Source organism: Panicum virgatum, chromosome 2N (genome assembly GCF_016808335.1).
Source record: "Panicum virgatum strain AP13 chromosome 2N, P.virgatum_v5, whole genome shotgun sequence".
Lineage (NCBI taxonomy): Eukaryota > Viridiplantae > Streptophyta > Magnoliopsida > Poales > Poaceae > Panicum > Panicum virgatum.
This window is the reverse complement of record NC_053146.1, coordinates 47,315,371-47,323,455: the sequence shown is the minus strand read 5'-3', so window position 1 is coordinate 47,323,455 and position 8,085 is coordinate 47,315,371.

The following is an 8,085-nucleotide window of genomic DNA, read 5'->3' as shown; positions in this document are numbered from 1 at the left end:
GCAAGATTTGCATATGAGGGGAAAAAGAAAAAGAAAAAAAAATGGCCCAGCTCTTCTTGTTCTGCAGCCCGCCCCTATGCGCCAGCCGTTGGTCGGCCGCCGGCGCCATGCGCCGCAGAGGGCTGCCGCCACTTGGCCTCGGGGAGGGGGGGTGCGTCGCCGCCCCTTGTGGGCTGACACCGCCGCCGATCCGGTCGGCAGCCGGCCTGTGCGCCCTTGCTGCGCGCCGCCGAGGGCAGCGCCATGGAGCGGCGCTGTGCGATGCTGTGGCTCGGCCGCCGGCCCTGCCAGGGCGGCTTGGCCGAGGGCCGCCTGCCCGATGCGCCGCCGTGCGGGAAACATCGAGGGTGGGAGGATGCCCACTGACGCCGAGGGCGACCGTGGTAGTGTTGTTTGACGGCGAGGAAGCCAGTGGCGCTGATGAGCGGAAAAGCGAGGAAACCATCGTCGTACAAAGAAACGTAAGTGACTGGATTCCATTCTTACTCGTTGAAGCCTCGTTGAAGCCTCGTTGAAGCCTCATGTCGTTGCTTCTGATGCTCTTGCCGTGGTGGTACATGTTAGGACATTTTGGATCGCTAGGAGTAGATCGAGTGGAGGAAAAGACTTTTATTGTGAGGAAGTACCTTGCTTTAGCCTCTGTGACCTCCATGGTGGAGCAACGTTCGTCGATGGAGGCTGCGCACAGGCAGCAGCGGGCGATGTAGAAGTTGCAGTGCCGGTGCCGGTGACGTTCTGCGAGGACAGTGGCATGGTCAACGGCGATGGTGCGTCGCTGGCGGTGCTTCCCGCCGCAGCAGCGCTTCCCTCTAGATCGGGTTAGGGTTTAGGACGGTGGGAACTATAGCCACGGCGAACCTCGTGCCCTGAGCCTCTAATCCCACCTCCACTTTATAGGGCTGCGCGACAGGGGCCCACCAGCCTCATCTTGGGCTGGGCGTCCCCGATCAGGACGCGAGTCAAGGTTGGCCCAGTCGTTGGAATGGCTCGGTGGAGATCAATACTAACATTCTTCCCCTTGATCTCACCTTTGTACCTTAAAATTTCTCAATTTGAACTTAACTCTTTACTTTCTCTTTAGTCGCTTTGCTATTGGTCTCATCTCATTGCAGATCAGTATGTAGGGTGTGCCTCATCATGACGGTTATTAGTTACCGTCAGACTTAACAGCCACAATGCACCTTTCTGTATTGAAACAAGACCTTAACCTTTTTTTGGGCCCTTTAGTAATCCAGAAATCATAGGCCTCCCGTAAAACCCATGTCGACTTGGGCGGTAGGCCTTTTGGTAAGCGGATTCGCAAACACTAGTTTGATACTTTGGTGCTCCATGATTTCATATGATTCTGGATTTTCTCCTTTGCAACATATAAGCCATTGTTAATGTGTTTGGAGTGAAAACATTCGAATGGTATATTGCTGTTGTCTACCATTATCAATTCCGGGTAATGGTTTTCTTAACCATTTTGCCTGTCCTGTAGCCTCATATAATGCCAAACTTTGGGTACACAACCCATGAATCACAACTATTTTGCTTTGGAGCTTTTCCACAATAAAACTCCAAGCGCGAGTGTTAGCTACTACTGTGGGGTTCACTAAACATCTCGCCGAAACTTAATTCCTTTTACTCACATCCTTTTGAGAGTACATGTTCCTTTCTTACTTAGCATGAGGCTGACAATATTTTGCAAAATTGCAAAACATTCTATAACTCCATTCCAGTGATCTATTGCTGGACTGGACTTCTGCCAAAATGTCCCGGATACTTGCACTATGTCAGGGTAAATTATTTTGAGCACTAATTTTGCTTCCAACAGCTGAAGCACATGGAACCTTTTTCTTTTGATCGACCATATAACGGTTCCTGGAATTCTAAAATTCCAAAACTATTACCCTTGACAATAGGACAGGCGTAGGCTTACTCGCATGCATATTATATATCTTTAGAACTCTTTTCTTAATATGCTTTCTGCGATAGTCCTGATACCCCTTTTTCTTTTATTCCGGTGAATTTCCTTTCCTAGAGCGAATGACTCTTTACCGAGATTATTCTTATCAAAACTAGAGGTCAAAATAACCTTCTTTGAATCTTTTCAGGAAAAGAATTTCCCATCTTTTGAATTTTGCATATTTGCAAATTGTCATTTTGAATTGGCCTTTACTTAAAACCCAACTTTTCTTTGTTCTCATAAAACTTTAGATACTACTATTCTATGATCTAATATCATCAAGTGGTATCGAAATATTCTTTTCTTTTCACAACAAAACCATTTGGTTATGTCATGTATATACTTTCTTGTGCAAATCTCTGTCGGGAGATATTGCTCTAACATCCATCTGATGCAATTTAAAAGCAGTATGCCATTAATTGCATTATGATTCTAAAAGAATCTTTTTATGAGACTGAATAAAATGTCTTATTATAACTTATTCTTTTCTTTGCACAAAACTTTTTGCCATAAGTCGTGCTTAGCAACTTTTCATGATCCCTCCGGAGTCACGTTTCAATCTTGTAGACCCATTATAGCCTACTGTCTTGGCTCCATTAGAAACTTATTCCATGTTCCAAAATAAATTTGGAACTTTTAGGTCTCATTATATCTTCCATTGCTTCTCGCCACGTCGATTAATGAGACAACTCAATTTATGACATTCATACAACGTGAAAACATATGTTGAGACAATTTCAGTGCTTGAATCATAGGAGTGCACATACAGTCTCACTTCTCTTCAAGCCTTAGTTCTTTGCATACTTACTCCCCCAGATTATCCCATCTATTGTAAAGATGGAATATCTTCGAGCTTTTGTTTGGGTTTGTTCTTTACAAGCCTCAAATGGTGCTTTAAGCACCACCTTGCTTTAAGCACCACCTTTTCTTTCGGATGTTTTGAGGCTCAACTTTCTTTTCTTCCTATTTAGAGCTGAAAAACTCTAAGAATCTTGCTTATTTTTATGGTTGGGATATCAACATTATGACTGTTGTACTCCCTTTTTGGTCGGTCATATTCACTTTAATAGATCATCTTTGCTTTTAAAAATGCATCACATTTAACTTTGCGGCGAAATTCTCTCTAAATTTTAATCTTTCTTGTCTTTCTAATCTTTCTCCCCCTCGAAATATGGCACAAACTTTGCTGCCATAATTTCGAAACTATTTTTAACACTTGTGAACGAGGAGCATTTCATTACTAGAACTTTATTCATATGACCAAGTCATACAAAATAATGGGAGTACCATTTCCTCGTTCCTTTTCAAGAGCTCCTCAGAGTTCTTGATTTGTTGCACTTTCAAGAACTCATCAAGTTCTTCATTTTGCTATACTTTTGCAAGTCATGCTTGCAATCTTGGTTCGCATACAACTTTCTTTTTGTCCTTCGATTCTTTTCAAGTCACTATCCAACATGCCACTATAGTAGTGCATGAGAATTGTTGGGATAACTTTAAAAGCTCCCCCCCAGACTTCTTTACTTTTATGTGATACTCAAATAGCACATGAGCCATCACAACTTTTCCGATATGCGGTATAAAACTTCAAAAGCATTTGCAATGCATGTTTAATTCAACATTGGTCAAATTGAACGTGCATCAAACTCATTTCAACCATTATCTTTACTGTTTAAGGACAAGATAACACTTTATAGAGATAAAATTTTGGTCACAATGACTAAAACATGCACATATACTTTCTTTTCTGATTAAATCTTCTTGTTGGTTCCAATTTAATCAGAAAATTTAACGAATTACAATATTCGCAAAACTTTAGTGAGAGAAACCAAAAACTTTTCGAAAACAGTTGCATCTCTTTTCCATATCAACTAAAAGTCATAATGGAACAAACACTTTTCTTTTTTAACCTCAAGCTGAGCAACCTCAAAGCTTTATCTGTAGCGGTAATCGGAATCAACTTTTGTCTATTAATTTCTCTCTACTTGGGAAGAATTGTATGTCTTAATTTAACATTGGTCAAAATTAAAACATACAACTTTCCTTTAATTTCAATTCTATATCACCGTTGGGCAGAAATAGAACATATGACTAGAATAAAAATTATAATATTGTCATCATCAACTTTGGTCAGAAAATAACAACATCATATTAAACTTTAAATTTCTTTTCTTTTAATAGCAAACTAATGCTCAACTTGACACTTACAATGGCAAAAAGGTGCCAAAACATCCTTTCTTTGACATACAACAACGGAAGCTTTTCTTAACCTTAAACTTAAAGGCTCCTTTTTCCCACAGGGAAAAACTCATCTGAGTTTATCTTTTTTTTATTGCAGCGGAAAACTTTTTCTTTCTTTCATTAAGTTTATCTTTGTTTTTCTCTATTCTCTGAAAATTGATGCAAAAAATGTCAGAGAATTAACATTGAACTTAAAATCACAATGAATTATAATATTGTTATCATCAACGTTGGTCAGAAAATAACAATATCATAATTTAACTTTAAATCAATACCTTTATATTCCTCTATTTAAATTTTCCCGTTGGTTCGAATTTAAATAGAGAATGAGACTTTTACTTTGCAGCGGAAACAAATAAACATACTCATATTCAGAAGCAAAATCACTTTAAAACTTTGCCATTCTCTAAGACAAATTATTTCGTTGGTTCAAATTTGAATAGAGAATCAAAATTATAGGAAATGCTTCTGAAAATGAGTAAAACAATTGACAAACTTTACTGTGTACGCCAAAAAACCGAGGCCCAGCAGCAAATACGGCCTGCGGCCCATGCGCGCGCTGCGCTTCCTCGTGCGGCCCAGACGCGCGATCGCGCGGCCCAGTCCGCCCGCTCTTAGCCTGGCTCGGCCCAGCTCGGCGGTAGCCCAGCTCGTCTAGGTCCGAGCGCCCCTGGCCGTCGGATGGGCATCGGACGGCCGCCCGTCGTCCTCGCGGAAGCAAAACCCGTCGCCGGCTCCTTCCCGTAACCCTAGCTCCATTCCTCCTTTCCTCCCCTTCTTTTTCGGACCCGAGCGGCGGCGGCCAGTTCGGCTCGCCGGAGGGGAACGGCTGGCGCCGCCGCTGGCCTTCACGCCGCCACGCCGCGCCTATCCGACCGCGCCATGGCTGGACACAAGCTGGGGCCTTTCTTTCTTCTCCTCCCGCGCCGAGCCGTTCTGGTCGGGGAAGCCTCGCCGGCGGGCACGCAGAGATGGCGGCGCCGCCGTGGCACCCCTCGCCGGTGCACGCGTGCGGCCTGAGCCTCGCGCGGCGCTGTCGAGCGGCACCTCGGTGGTGCCCTTTGGGGGCCGTGCGCGTGCGCTCAGGGCGGCATGCGCGGCGTCGGCCCGTTCTTTTCCGCACGAAGGCGGTGGCTGACCGGAGGTCCGGCGCCCCTGGAGGTCAGTGTAGGTACGGAACCCGCGCCCCCTCTTTCTTGGCTAGGGTTAGGGTTTGCTGTTCTTTGATTCGAGATCAATGTGATTCTTACTTTGTCTCTGTTTTTTTGATTCGTGACCGAATCTTCTTTCCCCATATCGATCTACTCATTAGATCGGCTCTGGTACCATTGTTAGGACATTTTGGATCGCTAGGAGTAGATCGAGTGGAGGAAAAGACTTTTATTGTGAGGAAGTACCTTGCTTTAGCCTCTGTGACCTCCATGGTGGAGCAACGTTCGTCGATGGAGGCTGTGCACAGGCAACGGCGGGCGATGTAGAAGTTGCAGTGCCGGTGCCGGTGACGTTCTGCGAGGACAGTGGCATGGTCGACGGCGATGGTGCGTCGCTGGCGGTGCTTCCCGCCGCAGCAGCGCTTCCCTCTAGATCGGGTTAGGGTTTAGGACGGTGGGAACTGTAGCCACGGCGAACCTCGTGCCCTAAGCCTCTAATCCCACCTCCACTTTATAGGGTTGCGCGACGGGGGCCCACCAGCCTCATCTTGGGCTGGGCGTCCCCGATCAGGACGCGAGTCAAGATTGGCCCAATCGTTGGACTGGCCCGGTGGAGATCAATACTAACAGTACAGAGGCCATCGTGTCTCTGTTTCTTTCTTGCGAGAATTCTCGGCGAGTTTGTTTGGGGGCGTGGAGTTCGGTGAGTTCTCCGGCGAGGAAATCCGATGAGCAACGCCGGTGAGTTCTCCCTTCAATGCCTTCGTTTTCTCAGGGACGAGAGGCCCATCCGGTCCCTGTTCACTTTCTTTCTTGTCGTAGGAACTCGGCGAGTTCTTCTACAGCGGCATCTTGTGCTCAGCGTCGAGTCTAAAGGTGACTGATAACGTGTTGTAGAGTGAATGAGAGAAAGGATCGAGAGAATGAATTATTGTATTGATTGATGGTTTGGACCATAATATTTACATGTATAAGAGGGTAAGAGTGTATATTCATGAAGGGACAGACCCCTTCGTGAATGATCCCTTGGTGTGATTTGTAACTGCCTAGTGATGTAATAAATCTAATAATAAACTGATCACTAATTCTATTTTCCTTCGTAACAGAAAGAACAGAAAGTTTTATAAAATAAGGGCATGTCAATTATGCCGTTAGATGCTCTCTACAAGAGAAGTCATGAAAGAACAGAAAGTTTTATAAAATAAGGGCATGTTAATTATGCCAGTAGATGCTCTCTACAAGAGAATTCATGCCAGCATCTATCCTACGTGTAAGGCATTAAACGAGGATAGGAACCGGACTATCTACAAATCTGGCGAGATCCTATAGCAAAAAACGAGGTGGGCCAGTCAGAAAGCCTACAAGTATTAAAAGCAGCTATAGACATCTATATAGATACTCCGTTGAGACGGTTTACTATAATATTCCTTATTAATGGCATGGAACATGCAGTAGAGAATTGCCCTCTAATTGCAGGTGCCCTAAGAGTATCGAATTTCTGGTCTTGATAACTACTCTATCATGAAATGTAGGGTGTTCTAGGTTTTTGCAGAGCAATTATAGAGGTAGATAAAAGATACTTGTACCCATCATTAGTATATTGTTTAGTTAATTAATTGCTTAATTTTTAATGCCGCACCAAAACCAATGATATTAGCATGTCTTTTTTACTCCCTTAGCCCACCATAATTGGATTTTTTTATACAAAACTAACACCACAATCAAGGAGATTAGCATGCATTTTTGTCCAAAAGACTTTAGGCTATCCACACTCGTCGTACTCTATTTCCATCCTCTAAAAGAAATATTCTGTTCTGATCATCTAGATTCTCTTCTCTATACCCAGTTCTCCCACACCAATCATACTCTATATTTCATCTTCTATACCAACTACTCTAGTGAGGCCCACATGTCAGCCTCAGCTCTTTTTTTACTACCCCATCACCCTCCCTCCCTCTGGTGCCTCCTCTGCTCCTCCGCCTCCCTCTCTCCGGTGAGCATGGGCCAGACCCTTCCTCTCATCTCCGGCCCCGCGCGAAGCATCGCGGGCGAAGCGCAAGCCTGCTGGCGAGCAAAGTGTCGCGCACGGCCGCAAGATGGAGGAGCAGGGGTGGATCCTCCCTCCTCCAAGTGCGGCGCTCGGCGAGGCGCGGAGCCCTACGCGGCGGGCGCGGAGCGGGGAGGCGGAGGCCTGTTCGACGCTCAGCGAAGTGCGAGTCGTCCTCTCTCTCTCTTCCCCTCTTGTGGCGCGGCAGTGGATTAGCTGGGGCGTGGACAGCGCGCAGCGAGGCGGAGGCACGGCACGGCGGCTGCGGAGGCATGGCCGAGTCGCGGCGGTGCGTGGCGTGGCGGGGGCGAAGCGCGGCGGGACGGAGGCACGGAGGCGGAGATAATAGTGGAGCTCCCTCCGTGGCGGGCGGACCTCCTTCCATCATGGCGGTGCCTCAACGCGCGGCGGGCAACTCAAAGGCGCAGGGCTCGCGGCGGTGCGGCCTTGACGTCGGGGCTCTGGCGACGGCGAGAGGTTGGGGATGGCGCGAAGGCATGGGTACGCAGGTCCCGCTGCTTTAGCATGCCCCCTACCTCCGCTAAGAACGGTGGACGCGCTCCTACCGCTATTTTAGTGGAAGTCGTAGGATGCTCCGGTGCAGCGTGATTTCCTCTAAGCCCATACTGGAGGACGACACAGCGGGTGGGATAGATGTTTTAGTGCAAATAATCTTAGGATGCCTTATATCTAGGTACAAA